General features: G+C 37.8%; 1 protein-coding gene across 5 annotated transcripts in view; it reads right to left on the bottom strand.

Annotated features, from left to right (window-relative positions):
• The window catches only part of FARS2 (phenylalanyl-tRNA synthetase 2, mitochondrial), a 262,657-nt gene that overhangs the window by 230,326 nt on the left and 15,527 nt on the right, over positions 1 to 16,804 (bottom strand). For 3 of the 5 annotated variants that reach the window (XM_071804545.1, XM_071804546.1, XM_065830067.2), the window contains exons 4-5: positions 13,688 to 13,745; positions 5,817 to 5,927 (exon numbers count right to left, since the gene is read on the bottom strand). The exons of 1 other annotated variant lie outside the window; for it this stretch is intronic. The gene's annotated coding sequence lies outside the window, so the exon portion shown is untranslated. The remainder of the gene's footprint in view (positions 1 to 5,816; positions 5,928 to 13,687; positions 13,746 to 16,804) is intronic. One more of the 5 variants, XM_065830066.2, reaches the window with a different exon arrangement.

Genomic DNA, 16,804 nt, shown 5'->3' with positions numbered 1-16,804 from the left:
GGTTGGCAACTGCAACCAGCAGCATAAAGACTTTGCTTCAAATATATAGAAAAATAAATCCTGGTCTGAAACTGTAAGTGTATAATATAATTAGCTTTACCACACATGAATTCAAGAGCACACTCTGACAATAAGAGGCACAATTAAACTCTGTTTACATTTCTTTAAAATGAAACATGTACTGCTTATAATCTTGTTTGGAATACACAGGATCACTCTGATCCCTTTTGACATCTGTAAGGAAAGAAGAAAAGGTGAGAAAAGACCAAGCCACACATACTGTGGAAAGGGGCAGACTTAAAAAGGAAAAAGACTAGTTTGGGTAAAGTTGTGGTAGGGAGCAGTGTAGAGATAAAATTGTTCCCCAGTCTATCAATGGGTCATGATTTGGGACATACTGCATCCAGGAGCTGGTAACAAATTTGCTGAACTTTGCTATTTTATATTAAAAACAAGAACAAGAAGAAGAAAAACATATAAAGTCTTAGAGAACTGAAGGTTCATGTGAATTTCGCTCTACTTAGCTTTTCTCCAGATGATCTTCCTTAAGGTGAATTTCCAAGCAGGGTGAAGTTCTAAAGCATTTAGCAGTGTACTGGTCTTTGCTGAGATTGAGGTAATTTTCTTCATACAGTTAGAATATTTTCTTTTTGGTACCTAGCACAGTCTTTTTGGTTTGGATTTAGTGCAAGAGTAATGTAGTAACCCACTTGTTCCCTGGGACAGAGTTACTGTTTTATTATTATTAATAGCAGCTGGACTGTGTTTTTGATTTGGTATGAAAAGAATTTAAGAACTTACTGAAGTTTTGGCTGTTGCCAAGGTCCTGTTGGAATTCAACCTTCTGCCATTTTGGCCTTTTCGCTTTCTTGGTGGAATTATCTGTTTTGGACCACGGGCAGCCTCCTTTCCAGGACTGACTGTTTGGCATGAGATGGACTAGATATCAGTCACCAGTTGGTGAGAGCAATTGCAATAGAGTATCACTTTTTTATATTTATATGTACACTATTAGTAGTAATATATTATTATTTTTTAGCCTATTAAACTGTTCTTATGTCAGCCCACGAGTTTCTCCCTTACCTTTCAATTCTCCCTCCCATCCCACTTGGGGAGGGGGGAGGGCAAGCGAGCAGCTACCATGATCCTTGTTGTGGGCTGGGGTTAAACCACAACAAGTAGTTGTCCTATTATTACCATTATTTTCACCTCTCCTTTTCAAAAAGACATGAGTTTGTCAAAAATACCTGAGTTTTATTCAAACAGCTCCCACATTAGCATGTCATCCCCTCCCCATCAACGCTGCAATTCTTCTGTACATAATAATATCAGTATCTCAGTCATTTATGAGAGCAAAAGACAGAACACTGACCTATGGGTCAGATGCTTCATGCAGCTGTACTGGCTTAACTGACAGTAGGATTGAGCTCAGTTGCTTAAAAAAAGGCAGCAAGTAGAAGATCAGCAGTAAAAGAGAATACTTTAAACATAAATAAAGATGTGCAACAGCAGTGAAGGAAATTCAGAACTGGCAGATACTCTCTTTCAAATTTGTCTCAATTTGAAGGGCTCATAATGAGGCAAATGAGCAAGTTTGACCACAAAAACTGTTAGAAATGCTCACAAACTATTTTGGTTAATACCTACAGTTTGACCATACTGTTTTATTACTCTCTTAAAATACTTTTATTTCTACATTATTAAATAAACAAATGTAGAAATGCCTCATATTAGCTACACATGTGAGCCTTGATTCAAGGAAATAATTTTTTATATATTCCTTCTATTAGATGCCCGGGCCATGTGTACTGTGATTTAAAATGGAAGGGACACACCCGTTTTGAACCACTACTTTGGGGCCTACATTTCTATCTTCTTCCAAAAGTGGCATATTTTATATCCACTAGGCAGGTTTCTCTACAGGCTCAAGCTGGAATACAAAATAAATTGCAAGAAATGAAGCAGGATGAGAAACACACATGGTTCTCAGCTGTCACATTCATTTAGGGTTTTTTGCATTAAAATCTAATTGTTCTTTACCAATCCATTCTGTGACTTGAGTGCTGCATCATTTTCAGAGGTTAGTGGAAAGCCACTGGAAGTGACTCCAAACCTTTACACCTCATCAGTATGTCTTGAACTTGAGATGGGGGACTTAAAGCACTGAAATAAAAACATTACAGACTCCAGTGATGAAAACATACATAGTTTCTCTCTCAAGCAGTTCTGACTGATGCAGATAGAATACACATCACTGCTCACTGGTTCAGATCATCAATGTTAAAAGCCAGATACCTAGGTTGACTCGGTTCACAGAATCACAGAATGTTAGGGATCAGAAGGGACCTGGAAAGATCATCTAGTCCAATCCCCCTGCTGGAGCAGGAACACCTAGATGATGTTAAACAGGAATGTGTCCAGGTGGGTTTTGAATGTCTCCAGAGTAGGAGACTCCACAACCTCCCTGGGCAGCCTGTTCCAGTGCTCTGTCACCCTCACTGCGAAGAAGTTTCTTCTCATATTTAAGTGGAACGTCCTATGCTCCAGTTTGCATCCATTGCCCCTTGTCTTGTTGACACCCTTTTGAACAGAAATCCCTCCTGAAAACATCAATTTTTTTTTTCCTTGTACTGACATTTAGAGAGGGAAAAAAATCCTTGAGTTGGAAATAAATTCAACTATGTTCATATAGTTCTCCATCACAAATGACAAACTTACTGATATCATCAATTCAGTCTGTTTATTGTAGTTTAAAGCTCAATATTACAGAAATGCAAAGTCATCAAACAATAATTGCACAGAGAAAAATACAGTTACTAAGAGTTCAAATACATGGATAAACATATCATTTACCAGAAGCAAAGTGGCATGCAGAAAAGTTGCAAGAACACAGTAAGAACTCTGTAAAAATGTAAATATATGTAAATACCTATACATTTCACAGTTGATTACCCAAGTAGCTCTAGAACTATGGATTACATCAGTTCTTAGTGGTCTCAAGCCATTGCTGATTGAAGTGATTACAATAATTTATTACACCACCACTCAGAAAAATAAACTATATATGCCACATCAACAAAATAAACCCTAATCTGTAGAATTTCAGTCTTCACCTCCTCAAATCTATCATCTGTCATTTATCTCCATCCTTTCTGTATCACTGACAATGGCTATTTATGAAAACAGTAGAGCAAGAATAGACATCAGGATAGCTAATGAGACAATAATGCCACAACCATAGTGATGATAATGGGGTGCTCAGACATTTCCTTAAATAGATGAGTGGTGGCAAGAGAAACTCTTTCAACAGCTACATATAACAAAATACACTACAAGGTATGAGGAATCATACAGCTAAGAAGGGGGTGGGGGGAAGCAGGGCAGGCGCAAGCCAAGGAATGAGAAAGATGTGGTAATATTCATTGTCCCAATAGAAACAGCTAGGAGCAAGAGCTACAAAAGGATGTGCTGACAGTACAATGTCTGGAGGGGAAAGGAGGAAAAGACATCCCATATGTCTGCAAGAAAAAAAAAATATTTCTATTGTTTTCTAGTAAACATATTCAAGAAAGGGGAATTTGAACTGAAACTCAAACTGCATACTCTCTATGGTACTACTACCGGGCAGTCAGGTCAGGTATATCAGTGCTCTCAAACCTTAAGAGCAACATGACACAATAATCTTAATAATTAGCAAGTAACAAACAAGTAATTCTGAGTTCAATATGACCAAATTTCTCAGTTTTTTCTATACCTGTGGCCACATATAATAGGTAACTCAAACATTTAAGTTAAGCTGAATGTTCATCTATATTGACTTTTCTTCTAGTGTTGCCTATATCAGTTTTACTAACATATTACAGAATAAAATTTGCAACCACAAATGGAAACCTGGGAACAAGATCCAATACCTTAGTACTGGCTCTCCAAAGAGATAGTAAAGCTGAGCTCTCTCGGAAGCTGTTTGCGAGTCCTGCTTATGAGTTCATCTCTATGGTTTCCACCAGAGCAATTTTACACACATCAAACTACAGCTCCTCACTCCACAAGAAGGTTCACTGATTTCAATGGGATCTGCCAAGGAATAAGACTGGACTCAGCAGAAAGATGGGTGGAAGAGAGTGGCTCTGTGCCAAGTACAGAATATACATTCAACAAGAGACAGTAGACAAGTCATGGTCTGCATGTGCCACATTACCCTCCAGGGTGTCTCCAGGGAGGAATGTAGTCCCTTCCCACTCCCCACCCGCACCCAAGCACCTTTTCCCTCCAAGGCAAGGGAAGGAGGATGAGTTTGCAAGGAAGAACGAAAGAACAGCAGCAAAACACAGGGAAACAGAGCTGTGAAACAGTGGCCTGACCCTTCAGATAGAAGCTGTTTGGTCTGGTATCAAGCATATGCCTTTTGTTGATCCTATTCTCAAATCCATGGAGGTGATACATTTTAAACTAACAGGCAGGAAAACTGCATATATTCAAAAGACTTGCTCAGAAAACTGAGCACATTTATCAAAATGAAAATATCCAAGTGAGGAGTTAGGTTAGGTTATGGTTGGACTCAATGATCCTGAGGGTCTCTTCCAACTGAAATGATTCTGTGATTCTGTGCCTTCAACTTGAATAGTGAGCAAGCAGGGAAAAGCAGCTACTGGCCTACTTCAGAGATGCACACTCATAAGTGTGGGTTAGTCCTACAAAGTTAGCTCTAAACACAGTCTAGACAGTCTCACACACTCACAATAAAAGGTTTTCCATTTTAGAAGCATGGTCCCTATCTCTTCAGAGAAGAAACAAACTCTTAATTTAACTTCTAAAAATACATTTTTATATAGATAAAGCTTGTGTTTTAATCATTTCTGTGTGACAAATCTCTGCTCTTCTGTTCTCTTGTGATGAAAGAAAACATGAGGGTGCGTTCTCAATTGCCTCATACTTTTAATATTTCAACATAAAAAAGTAAGAGAACCACTACATTAACGATGAAAAGTGGTAGAACAGTCCACTAAGGACAAGCATAATCCAGCATTGCATGGATTACTTCATAAGGACAGGCTGGGGAAAATAAAACTCACAAGCTGGCTATATAGAAGATGACAAAAAAGATGACATCCTTGGGCCCAATACTCAGCAAAAACACAAAGACTCTGCAACAGCCCCTATTGGGGATCCCTTGGTGATTTCAGAATAGAAAACTGAAAAACAGAAGCAAAAAAGTCTAGCAGATGGCTCTGAATGAGGAGAACAGAGACAGGTGACTAACTAGTCTGAAAGAAACAAAAATAAAATGGGAGCAGTTCCACAGTGTTATCATTTTTGTTGGGCCACCTGGAGAGGTAGCAGGCTTATCAATGAATGCCAAAAATGAGTAGTGCCCATCTGTTCACACTAATAAATATCCCTTACTAGAAAAAAATATAAAAGGATACAATTCCCTGAGTACTCCTCACATGTTTTCAGCAGACCTGTTTGTTTAAAATATTTATTTGGGTCTTAAATGGCTTAACAACTGCCGTGAACAGAATAGTGTTTAAAGATGACCCTTGGAAGTAACGTAGTAAGTCAGTAGCTAGAAGAATTCACAACAACAGAAAGCTCCAACAACTTCATTTTAAACAAGCAGAAGCTCTGTAATTATCACTGCCTTCAAAATGCCATTAGAAGGGTATCTCTGGCCAACTGAATGGACTGATGGCAAAACCCTAAATGAGAGGCCCAGTTCAAAATTTGAAAAGTTAGTACTCATTTGCAGATAACAGCAGTGGAAAGTATCTTCACTCATAAAGAACTGTAAGAAACACAGTAGAAGCTCAGTTTACCTCCTCTGCTGGTGAGTACCATCCTTCTGCTGATTCTAAATGTGGACTGAGAAAGGAGGTCAGAGCTGGCAGAAGGTGAAATGAAGAACGCTCAGTTCTCTTTAAGTACTGCTACAAAAAGAAATGGGATGGAAGAGAAAACAAAAGCATATAGGTTGGTTTGCTCTCATAAGTTTGGAAGCAAAATGTCTCTTTAGCATTAAGCTTTCTCTGCTCTGAACACTGTTTTTGCAATGAATGAAGCCATAAGAGTTTAGAGCAGAAATTCAAACTTGCTAGACTGAGGTGTTTCCAAGCTGGCCTTTTGATTGAGAAGTATGTTTGGTCTTCATATATGACATACGGAAAAAACAACAACAACCAAAACAAAAAAGCACCACCACACACCCTGTTCTGTTTAACATCATCATTAAACCACATCAATTAAAGCAATTTAATCAAATAAAACTGCCTGGATCCACGAAGTTATCCAGAACAGGACAGATCTTTCTATGTTCACCACCATCTTTTCAAATACAAAGTTATCATACTACTTGTGCATAACTGTTTTGTGCTAAATTTTGCTTTTCATATGGGAAAACTGTGACAGAATTAGCTTCAAACATGCTTATATAAACATGTATGAATAGAAAGAAGAACACAATAAAAATCACTTCTGAGGAGATAAAAATCGCAAAATGTGTGCAAACATGTATCTACACAGAGTTCTGCAAATGTCTGTTCCTTCACAGTTATTACAACAGATTTTTTAAAACTTCCAAACAGCAGTTTCGAAAACTGCCCACACTATAACAAAGCAAACAGATGCTGCACTGGGTGCAACACAGAAAAGCTGTGCACCACTGAAAGTTTCTTTCTCTGTTCCGCTCAATACACAGGAAAACTCATTTCTTCAAAATTAAAGTTATTTTGACTGTGTAAATTCCTTTAAACTTGGTTGTCTTCAAAATTTTGTACCTCACCAAAAGCTACAAAAAGTCTGACCAGCTGCTCCTGGGACTGAAGCATGACACCTCGTTCCTAAAGTCTCGAGCACCTTTACCAAGTACTAGTTGAAAAACGCAGCTCTTCCAGCTGAAGTACAAAGGACAACACTGTAGCCATGCACGTAACTTCCACTGTTTTGTACTCCCTGCATTAGCATGAACCCACAGTCAAGTAATGAAAAGTGTCTAACATGATTTGGTTTGTCTGTGAACTGGCCCACACTTTTGGAAATAATGTGGGTTGAGTGGGAACTATCAGAGACAATGCCAAACAGAAGACTGTTCAAATCCAAATGAACAAAGCCTTCCACCAAAGCAAATAAACTCTTGAGGCTGAGTTACAGGATTTTAGCTATGGTGTTATTCACATGACATCCCCTTCCTAGTCCAATAAAAACAGCAGCTTGCTTTGTGGTTGTTGTTTTGGTTTTTTTTTTTAAATAAATATTTTTATGAAACAGTTGGAGAACAGCCTGCATCACTGAAAACTTTCATGCAAAACAGACATCCCTGTTTTCTATTATAAAAATGCATCAGGAAAAAATTTAAAGTCACTATAATGTTAATCATCCAATGTCCTTTAGTTTACTGAATCTTATTTTTAAAACATCTGTGTTTCAATATGGTATGAGTAAGGCACATTGCTGTGGCAGACAGATCTTGCCTATGCTACATGAACAGGGGCAGCTATTGCCCACAGCCAGGTAACTTTCAAGAAGCCCAAGATAGGCTTTGCACACACCGTTGAAAGCTTCTCCTCATGCCTCTGAGAACAGTACAAACCAAGAATTATTTAAGGATACAACACATTTTCTCATTTTATCAAGCATTAAATTGTTCTCATTATGAAAGGAAAAAAGCATGCCTGTTAGCAGGATCACTGATCTATAGTTACACGGCCCACTGAGACTATTCCATATCCTTTTATAATGGTCTTGTGGGGACAGGATTCAGCCCAGAGCAGGGCATCCTGACTCTAGTGTGCATAACACTCTTAGTCTATTTAAGAAAGAGACTGTAATCATCTAAGTGGATATATTCCTAAACTTTAACCTTCCAAAATATTTCACTTTGCTAAAAATCTTCTCCAAAAGAAAACCACAACAAAGTTTCAGCATTTTCTTTAAAAGCAGATGTGTGTGACAGCAGTAAAACTTGACTCAATTCTCCAGGTCTTAATTTTATGCTGCATTTTATTTTTCTAATCTGCCCTGCATTCACTTTTGATTAAATACAGCTAGCTAGTAAGAATTACTCTGCCTAGACCTGAAAATATTTCAGCATTTTAGAATCTGGGCTCAAAAGTCTTCCTAGGAAAAACCATTTCTATTTGCCTCAATGGAAACAGTTTCAGGTTTTGATCTCTTATGAATTCTCTTTGAGATTAAATTTTATTCTGCAGAGTGACTATAAATTGTTACAGCTTTGTGTGACACGTTTTTCTTGAAAGTATCCAGAATTATTCAGTATCTGTTCATCATAATGCAAAAGCAGGGGTTTTCTTCCCTTTCCTTTCCATACAGGTTACCCGACTTTATAACAGTCTGTGCCAGCCTCCCTGTGAAAATTAAGAACTTGGTAAGTAGCTCACCCGTAACAATTATACTTCTGGAAACCATCATTTATAGAAGCACAAACAGCAAAAAGATCCATTCCAATTTAAATATCTGAATCAGAGCCTGAAGGGCCAGTAATTTGAAAAAGGTATTACTTCCATTTAGACAGAGGAATCAATTGGGAATCAGTGACACAATTATTACAGAACCTCATTTTAGTCATGTACCACTGAATCATCTTCTATTCACAAACATGGATATTTGGTGAAAAATGGCTTTAAAAGTACACAATTTACCTGCTTTAAAAGATTCCTTCCTAAGAGAGTAGACATCTGAAATGGAATTATTTTAGCCACACTGAAAGAACAAATTAAATGCATCAAATCTTTCCTGATGCTGGCACCAGGTTATTCCAGGTCCCACTCTAATTCAGGAACATCAGAGTCTTTCTAGGACAACAGACATCGTGCTGGCAAAGTCCAACCAACCTACTATCACACAGGTGAACTCTCTTCTCTGTCCTCCTATAGCAGAAAACAACTTGTGTCAGCTGAATTGGGTGGGGGGTCCTTTTGGTTTTAAGCTGTTCTGTGCATCCACTCTAAGGGTATGAATCTAATTATTTGACCTTACCATAGTGTGCTACGGGGAGTTTTGTTTAAAAAATTCTGGTTTTCCTGGCTGGCCTGGAAAATGAGGAAACTTCTATGAGCAAAGCAAACCAGATGCTCTTTCTGGTACACAGTAGACAAAAATTTTTAGCTACCCAGACATCCTTAATTATTTTCAGCAAATAAGTCATCTGGGTAAATTTGCTTTTTGTGCAAAGATTTTGCATTTCTCTGTTGAATTAATATCATCTTGGAGCACTCAGCATTTTATTGAGAAAATAGTGCGTTTTTTTTCTTGTAACAATAAAAAAGAGAGTAAAAACATGAAGTAAATCTAACAATATCTTTTTTTTCTATAGCATGTAGAGAAGCCAAGAAAGGGAGGTTTTCAGTTTTTCATGCCACCTGTAAGACAACCTGCTGCTACTATGCAGCAGCAGAGAGCTGTCTTAGCTGCAGCAGTCAGCCCAGAGCCCGTTCCCCGAATGTTCAACAATGAGCTTTTAAAAATTATTTATATTATTTATTATCTTCTATAATAAGAGATGATGACGACTAGAAGACACAAAGATGACATGCATTACACAGCCGTTGTCAGTGCCCAGTGCACATTCATTCCCCAGGGTGTGGTTTATTTGTATCTAGGATTTTAGTTCAGGATCAACAGAGAACCCTGAATAAACAGCTCTCCACAGAAAGCGTGCTTCATGTCTCTGTTTTTTCTCTGGTTTCCTATGAGAGTAAAAGCTAGAGAGCCTAGTTCCAAATGCAAATCACCGGTTATAAATATCAAAAGGTGCTGGACAGGCCATCAGAAAGGAACCTCTATTAGCAACCATCAGTTGGAAATACTATCGTGGTTTTTGAAGAATTTTGTATTCACATCTGGTGATGAGATCTTCATATAATATCATCAGCAATGCTCTGAACGGATACAGTTTGACAGCTGCAAATCTTAGGTACTATGCGATATTACATTTTAAGAGTGATGTATAATAAGACACCATTTCATGATGTGAATATATTACCTAATATATGCTTGGCAGACCAGCATCTTGAAGTACAGCCTCTAAAAATACTACTAGCTTGTTGTCTTATTTTTTATACAGCACCTCATATTTCAAAAAATGGAAAGCAATTCCATTTTAAATCACTAGTGTTCTTTTTTTAAAATTAAATTATTCTGAATACTTCCAGTAACAGAATAAGGTCACCACAGTCCAAATTCTGGTATGATCTCCAAAAGGCAGGTGTTTGTGTGTGTATGCATGCGTGTGTTTCTGCATGTATGCACAGGGGGAACAGGAACTGGAAAAATACATCCTCCTTTGTCAAACCACTTCCAGTTGCACAGATGATTTTTTCCTTGTACTATGGTCCCTAAGCAATTGAACTGGCATCAGATGGCCCACTGTACAAGCATACATTGGGATATCGACACTGCTCAAAAACACTTCAATAGAAGCAACAGGAAAGGGATACAGAAAATATGGCAAGAGCTGCATTTCTTCACCACATTTTAGAATTTCAGTAATTTCCTCTGGAATGGTAAAAATGGATATGTCCAATTCTCAAAATGGGTAATTAACTACTGCTGTTACTGTGGCTTCCTTTCACTGGTGATGGGTACCACAAAGGAGCAGCTTTCTCAGTACAAGTATAAGATTAGAGAAATTGAGCTTTAACCACCGTTCCAAAACTGCAGGGCTAAGCACATGAGCAGTATAGGAAAAGAGTTTGTGTTGAACCTCACTCTCAGGACACACGAGCCCTCTCTTTGCGCTCAGTCATTCCAAATTAGTCCACTCCAGAAAGAAGTTCAAGCTCCAGGGCAACAACCCAGATACAAAGAACCAAATGGTTTAGCAACCGGAATTCTCCTCCACATCCCCGTTGCTCACAGCATGCACATCCTTGTTTAAAATCTCAGTTACAAGTCCTCCACAGAATCAATGCAGCAGTTATGGTGAAGGTCTGTCTTCCACTTTTTAACTTCTCATCACAGTTACAGTCAACTCTCCTTAGGAGCAAAACTGCCCACAAGGAAAGCAAAGCCTAATGACAGGAAGAGATGGCCAGTCACAGAGCTGGATTTAAGGATGACAGGACTTAACACCTGCTAGAGATGGCAATAAGCCCAGGAACAGCCTCCTTTAGAAGAGAATACAAACTTATAGAATTCATAGAATTACAGAACCACAGAAAATTTAGGTTCAAAGAGACCACTGCCAGTGGTCCAATACTCTGTTCAAAGCAGGTCACTGAGAAACTTGTCTGGTTGGATTTGAGTGTCTCCATGAAAAGAGTTTCCACAACCTCTCTGGTCCACCTAATTGTAACTAATTTGAATTTAATGCTTTCCTCCATGAGTTCCTCATACAGAGAGACACACAAAATACATTTGCTTGCTAACACACAGAACCAAACCTAGAGTTGAGCTAACTTGTATTTTCAAAAAGCGAGAATGGGCAGAGACCATATGTGCAAAACTTGGAAAAGATTCAAAGGTGCACCAGTAACGCAACAAGTCACACAAAGAGAAATCTCACATTTATACATCCACTTTAGGCTTTAGAAAAATTGTTTACTATCTACCTTGTCTATGCCTGACATGAAGCACACGATGTACTACAAACACCCTACCCTTTATTTTCTTTCTGCATCTAGCTATCAACACAGTATACTGATAGACTTTGCCACTCTCTAAGCAGAAGGCAACAAAATTCTCCTGCAAAGTTGCTTACCCACAGCACTGAGAAAAAAGCAAAATATGGTGGAAGATTTCTGTGACTTCTAGAGTGAAGCAAACAACCAGAATTTTTCAAAAGTCAAAGATTAATTAATTTCTTGGACTTCCGTTTGTAAAATGATTTTTCTTAGTTTTGGATTTATATTCCAAACATATCGAATAGTTCTACTTCAGAATTTAGTTGTTGCAAGGAGGAGCTAAAAACACAAAACAAGAACAGCTTTCATTTAAAGTAACTGATTTAAGATCTCGTACATCACCAACAGAGATGTTCATTTGAGCAGGAAAGCTGATGCATTTTATGACAAGCTATTGTGTACTTTTCCAGATGATGACAACAAGCTGACAGCTTTAAGGAAGTAGACATGTTATGGTAAGGTTTATTGTGTAGGCAGCATTCTTCTTCTGCAGCAATCTCACAGCTTACATTTACAGTTTATTATCATTTCTATGAAATTCCAGCATTTGCTAATAATCTCCAAGACTGGGAAAACTAATGTCTTCTGTCTCCAGCCCTCCTCTCCTGTAGACACACTATTTTTCTAAAATAGTCTGGAAGACAACACATGCAATTCTTTTTCACAAAGTATCCATTCTCAGTTCTTTTAAAATGCTTCAGACAGCACGGTTCTCGTTTCCACTTCTGTAAGATGTGCCAGCCAGCAGAACATAATTCATCCTCAGGGTAAGGAGTTTACAGTAAGTTATTTTTGCAAGCAGCCAAACCAGCAAAACTTTATTTCCTCTATGTCTGGAGGCAAAGCTTGTTTGCAGATTCAGTGGTAAGAGAGAAATCCATCCTGCCACCTCCACTTTAGCTGAGGCACTAATAGGGTCTCTCTCCTTTATTAAGCCCTTTATTCTCACACACCACCTGTAACTTGCTGTCTCTGGCAATCTGGACATCTCCTGTGAAATTCGACTGAAGTGAAAAAAACAAGGCTTACAGTGGATGTACAAATACCATCTTGTGGCCATCATTTCCTTAGTAATCCATGCTTGAAAACTGGAATTTTTAAGAATAAATATTAAACTCCATCCGACAGTACCTTCAAAAAGTGATGGCAAAACATAGCACCCAGCAACAGTTTACGTGAAAGCAGCACTCCAGTTCTCAAAAAAGATACAATTTTAGTTTATTCTCACGGATAAAGGCCATCACTAAAGAATACACAGGCAATCTGCCACTTACGTACATCCACTTCACTTCTTGCATATCATTCACCCAGGATACTCACTGCTTTCACCGAGCTGCAACACGTTTAAGTGTGAAAAGATTGATTCACATCCTGAAACGTGAAACAAGCTGCCACTGCATTTCACTGTAGATGGACAGGTATTACTGTAGAGGCTTTGTAGAATCAAACCATACACGCACAGAGAGGCTGTGAAACAAAAACATTTCTCTCTGGATGATCCTGGGCAGAAGACCAAGAGTCACTGCTTTTTAAAGGTCTACCTTTTTAAAGGTGTTAGAAGGTGTAACAACAACGATGATAATTTTTTGAAACAGTGGACTACATGGAACCAATCTGGCTCAATCAGAGCCAGAGAGGTTGATAAACTGACATATTCAAACATGAGAAAGTAACTCCCAATTCCTAATCAGCAAAGGTCAAATAACTATTCTCTACTTACACCCTTGAAAATCTTGTGGTAGTCAAACAGCAGGTTTGTGTTAAAACGAGAGACATTTTCCTGACTTGTACAATAACACCCTGATCAATTACCTATGATGTTTCAAGATATATAACAAGCAAGATATGCTATCTTGCTTCGCAATAGATTAAATCATACATTAAACAATATTTTTCTACCTTTATTCCTGTTTGACACCAAAATAGTAGACCCTGTGCACATTTTCATCCTCCTGTTTCTCAGATTTGTACCTTAAGATATAGTTCCCCTTCTAAAATTAGCTACTAATTTTTTGAGAAACAAACACAACTGAGGAAAACCACTTGCTTACCTGTGTCCCTTCTCAAACACAAATGCAGCAGTAGCGATATAGGCTCATCAATCAGCAGCTAGAGACAAAAAACAAGCAAACAAAAACACAAACAAACAAAGCAAATCAAACCAAACTAAACCAAACCAAACCAACCAACCAACCAACCAAAACCCCACAACCACTTAGATCACCTACTCCGTTCCTTTTTCTGAGTTCTGGATCACTCCCTAAAGCACACAGAGATATTCTTGTAATACATGTCCCCCAAAATCATTGTAGACAATACCCAATCAACACATCACCTTGGCCTGAGAATATATTGTGCTTATTTAAGCAGGTAAGGTCTGCCTCAAAAGTAGCACATGTTCTGTGTTATGCTGCAGATGCTATGGAAACTTTTTTCTTGGAAAATGGCAGAGAAAATACCACCTAAAACCTCAGCATCTTGTTGGTATAATATTTAAGGTTGCTTCAGTAACTCTTCAATGCCCTTGTAAAAAAAACGAAGGTCCTTTTAATATTTTTTTGACTGGCACTGACCTAATTTTTTTAGGTTAGTTTTCATTGACAGTTACGCAACATACACCTTAGAGAATTCCTATTTATTGTGCTAAAAATGGGTGCAAACTATCAGAAGTATAAGCAAAACCAAGTGATGGATTTATGGCTAGTTACACAACTGCTAAACTGAGAAAGGCTTATAAACCAACATCCCACTTTCTACCTTTGTATTTATACCTACTATTCCTATTTACGCAACTAATACATAAGAAGCCTGGTAGCTTCCATAAATTCTTAGACTGTAAATCACTCAGACTCAAAACAGTGTCTGCCAATATCTGCAAAGCAAACACGGGACACATCTGCATGGAATCTCTGCACCCAATATCAATAGCCACAGTCAGCTCCCACCACCCTTCCTCACTCTCCCCAAGCAGAATCTTGACTTCATGAACTGCCACATCTGGGTTGTTGGGGCAGCTCACCTAATAAGATACAACACAGCATGTATTAATGCAATAAAAATCTGGTTGAGAGTGAAAATGTTTGAAATGCTCATATGAGACATTTGGCTGTTCTGAGCTATGATTGTGCAACTGTCCCTCAAACTCACATAAAATATAAAGGCATCTCCCAACATGAAGCTACACCACTTTACACAGTTTAAAAAAAAAAAAAAAATTAAAAAGACAGCTTTACTAGGGACAACTTCCACATGATCTATGATGAAAACATACTTTATTGGGCAATGGGACATTAGAGAACCTCTTTTTGCTCTCAGGCAAAGACAACCTATCAACAGTTTGCATTTTTAACCCTTAATGTTAAATATTACTTAAGGATTTTTTTCAATATGGTTAAAAAGAAGATATACAATAAAGTTGCTATGTTTCCTTTTTCAGCAAAAAAATATTTTCAGTGACATAGAAAAAGATTGGTTTTATATGTAATATAAGATGATCAAATATGATGTTACAATTATCAGGAAAAAAAAAAAAACTGTTTAGCAGTAAAATGTCTAGCTTTTAAATTAAGGTCCATCACTAGGAAAGCCAACATGTGGGTACTTCTGCACTTGCCATATCATAGATATACAAATATATTGGTTTATGTAATTACCATCTCAGTAGGTAAGACACTAGAAAAGCCAACAACCCAGCATTTCCCAAGCTTGCTACTAATTAAATCATATGCATACAGGTTCAATCCAAGGATGATCAAAGTTAATGAAGAAAATTCCCATTTAATTCAATGAGCTGTGGATCAGTTCCAGACAGCTAGCTGCTACTCCATCCTCTTTCTTCTTGATCAAAAGCACTCCAACAGTGTGAAAGTGAAGAGGACTCCATATGAGCCTACAGATTTTGTATCTCCCCTCAGATCTGAATTTTAAATTAATTATTTGACAGTTGACTACATTACATACAATTAGTCAATCTTGTCCACAAAGCTATATTAGAGGTCACTTCAGGTTTTGAAGGAAAACAGACTACTACGATTATTGTTACATCAGCAGCTTTAAAAGATTTCAACTATTTATTTCATATACAGGTTTATTCTCATGATAAATTTTTTTATGTGCCACATTTTTCACCACTGCAGCAATATATTGCCATATCTGAGCCTGGAAAAACATCAGTCCGACGCACTGGAAATAGAGCACTAAATTTATAAGGCTTCCTAAGATTAACAGAAAGATAATCTAAAGTCATCAAAGTCAAAGAAATAAAGAATGAGTGTTCAGATCAAATTACTATCTAATTTTAATTATATTTGAAATGCAACCTTGGAATTGCCAAACAACTTCAGTAAACCGAACCTATCTGAATAACCTTTGATTCAGTTCTTGTTAACAATGCTTTTTCACATTCTATTTTTCACTAAATCCTTGTATTAAAAGTGATAGTTTAATTTCAGCACCTCAAAACTCAGCTCCCAGTGCTGCACACATGTTTAGTTCTGTCTCTGTAGTCACGGTTTCAGCGGATATCCATTCAGATCAGTCTGAAAGCTCTTATTTGTTTAAAGCAGAGCTGGAGGAGTTGCTGTAAAATCTTTATTGGGAATCCAATTTATGCATCGCTGTTATTAGCTGTCATGTAAGCAATGTCTTAAATCTACTTAGCATTGCATAGGAAATTAAATAACAAAAAATAATCTCTTCAGTTGAAGAATCAACAGTCAGTTAAATGAAAATTCAAGTTGTTGGTCCTCAACACGGGAAATGCTGTCTGTGCCCAAAACTTAACGTGCCATCTATACAGGGACACAGACTTAAATAAAAAATTATGTTTAGACACAGTTTCAGTAAAACTTGTGTATGCAATGATGCCTGGTTTGCCACCTAACATCCTTTCTACTCTAAGCCTGTGAGCATTTCTTGTTGGAAAAGGCATTTTATTCCTATGCAGTGCAAAAAAAATCCCTCATGAAGCCCTGAAATCCAGAAATGGAATGGGAAATGATCTCCCAGTCTGCTTGCCCCTTCTCATTCTACCCCTGTCCAAGACTTGAGAGAGAATAAGAGGTGTCAGAAAACTATGACAGATCTTCTACCATCTTTCTTCTGCTTCTCTTTGCCAGAGAAGATTTCTGCAGAGCTGCATTTAGACTTCCATTTAAAAATTGTGTTAG

The sequence above is a fragment of the Patagioenas fasciata genome, chromosome 2 (genome assembly GCF_037038585.1).
Source record: "Patagioenas fasciata isolate bPatFas1 chromosome 2, bPatFas1.hap1, whole genome shotgun sequence".
NCBI classification, from domain to species: Eukaryota; Metazoa; Chordata; class Aves; order Columbiformes; family Columbidae; genus Patagioenas; species Patagioenas fasciata.
This window is presented reverse-complemented; position numbering and strand designations above follow the sequence as displayed.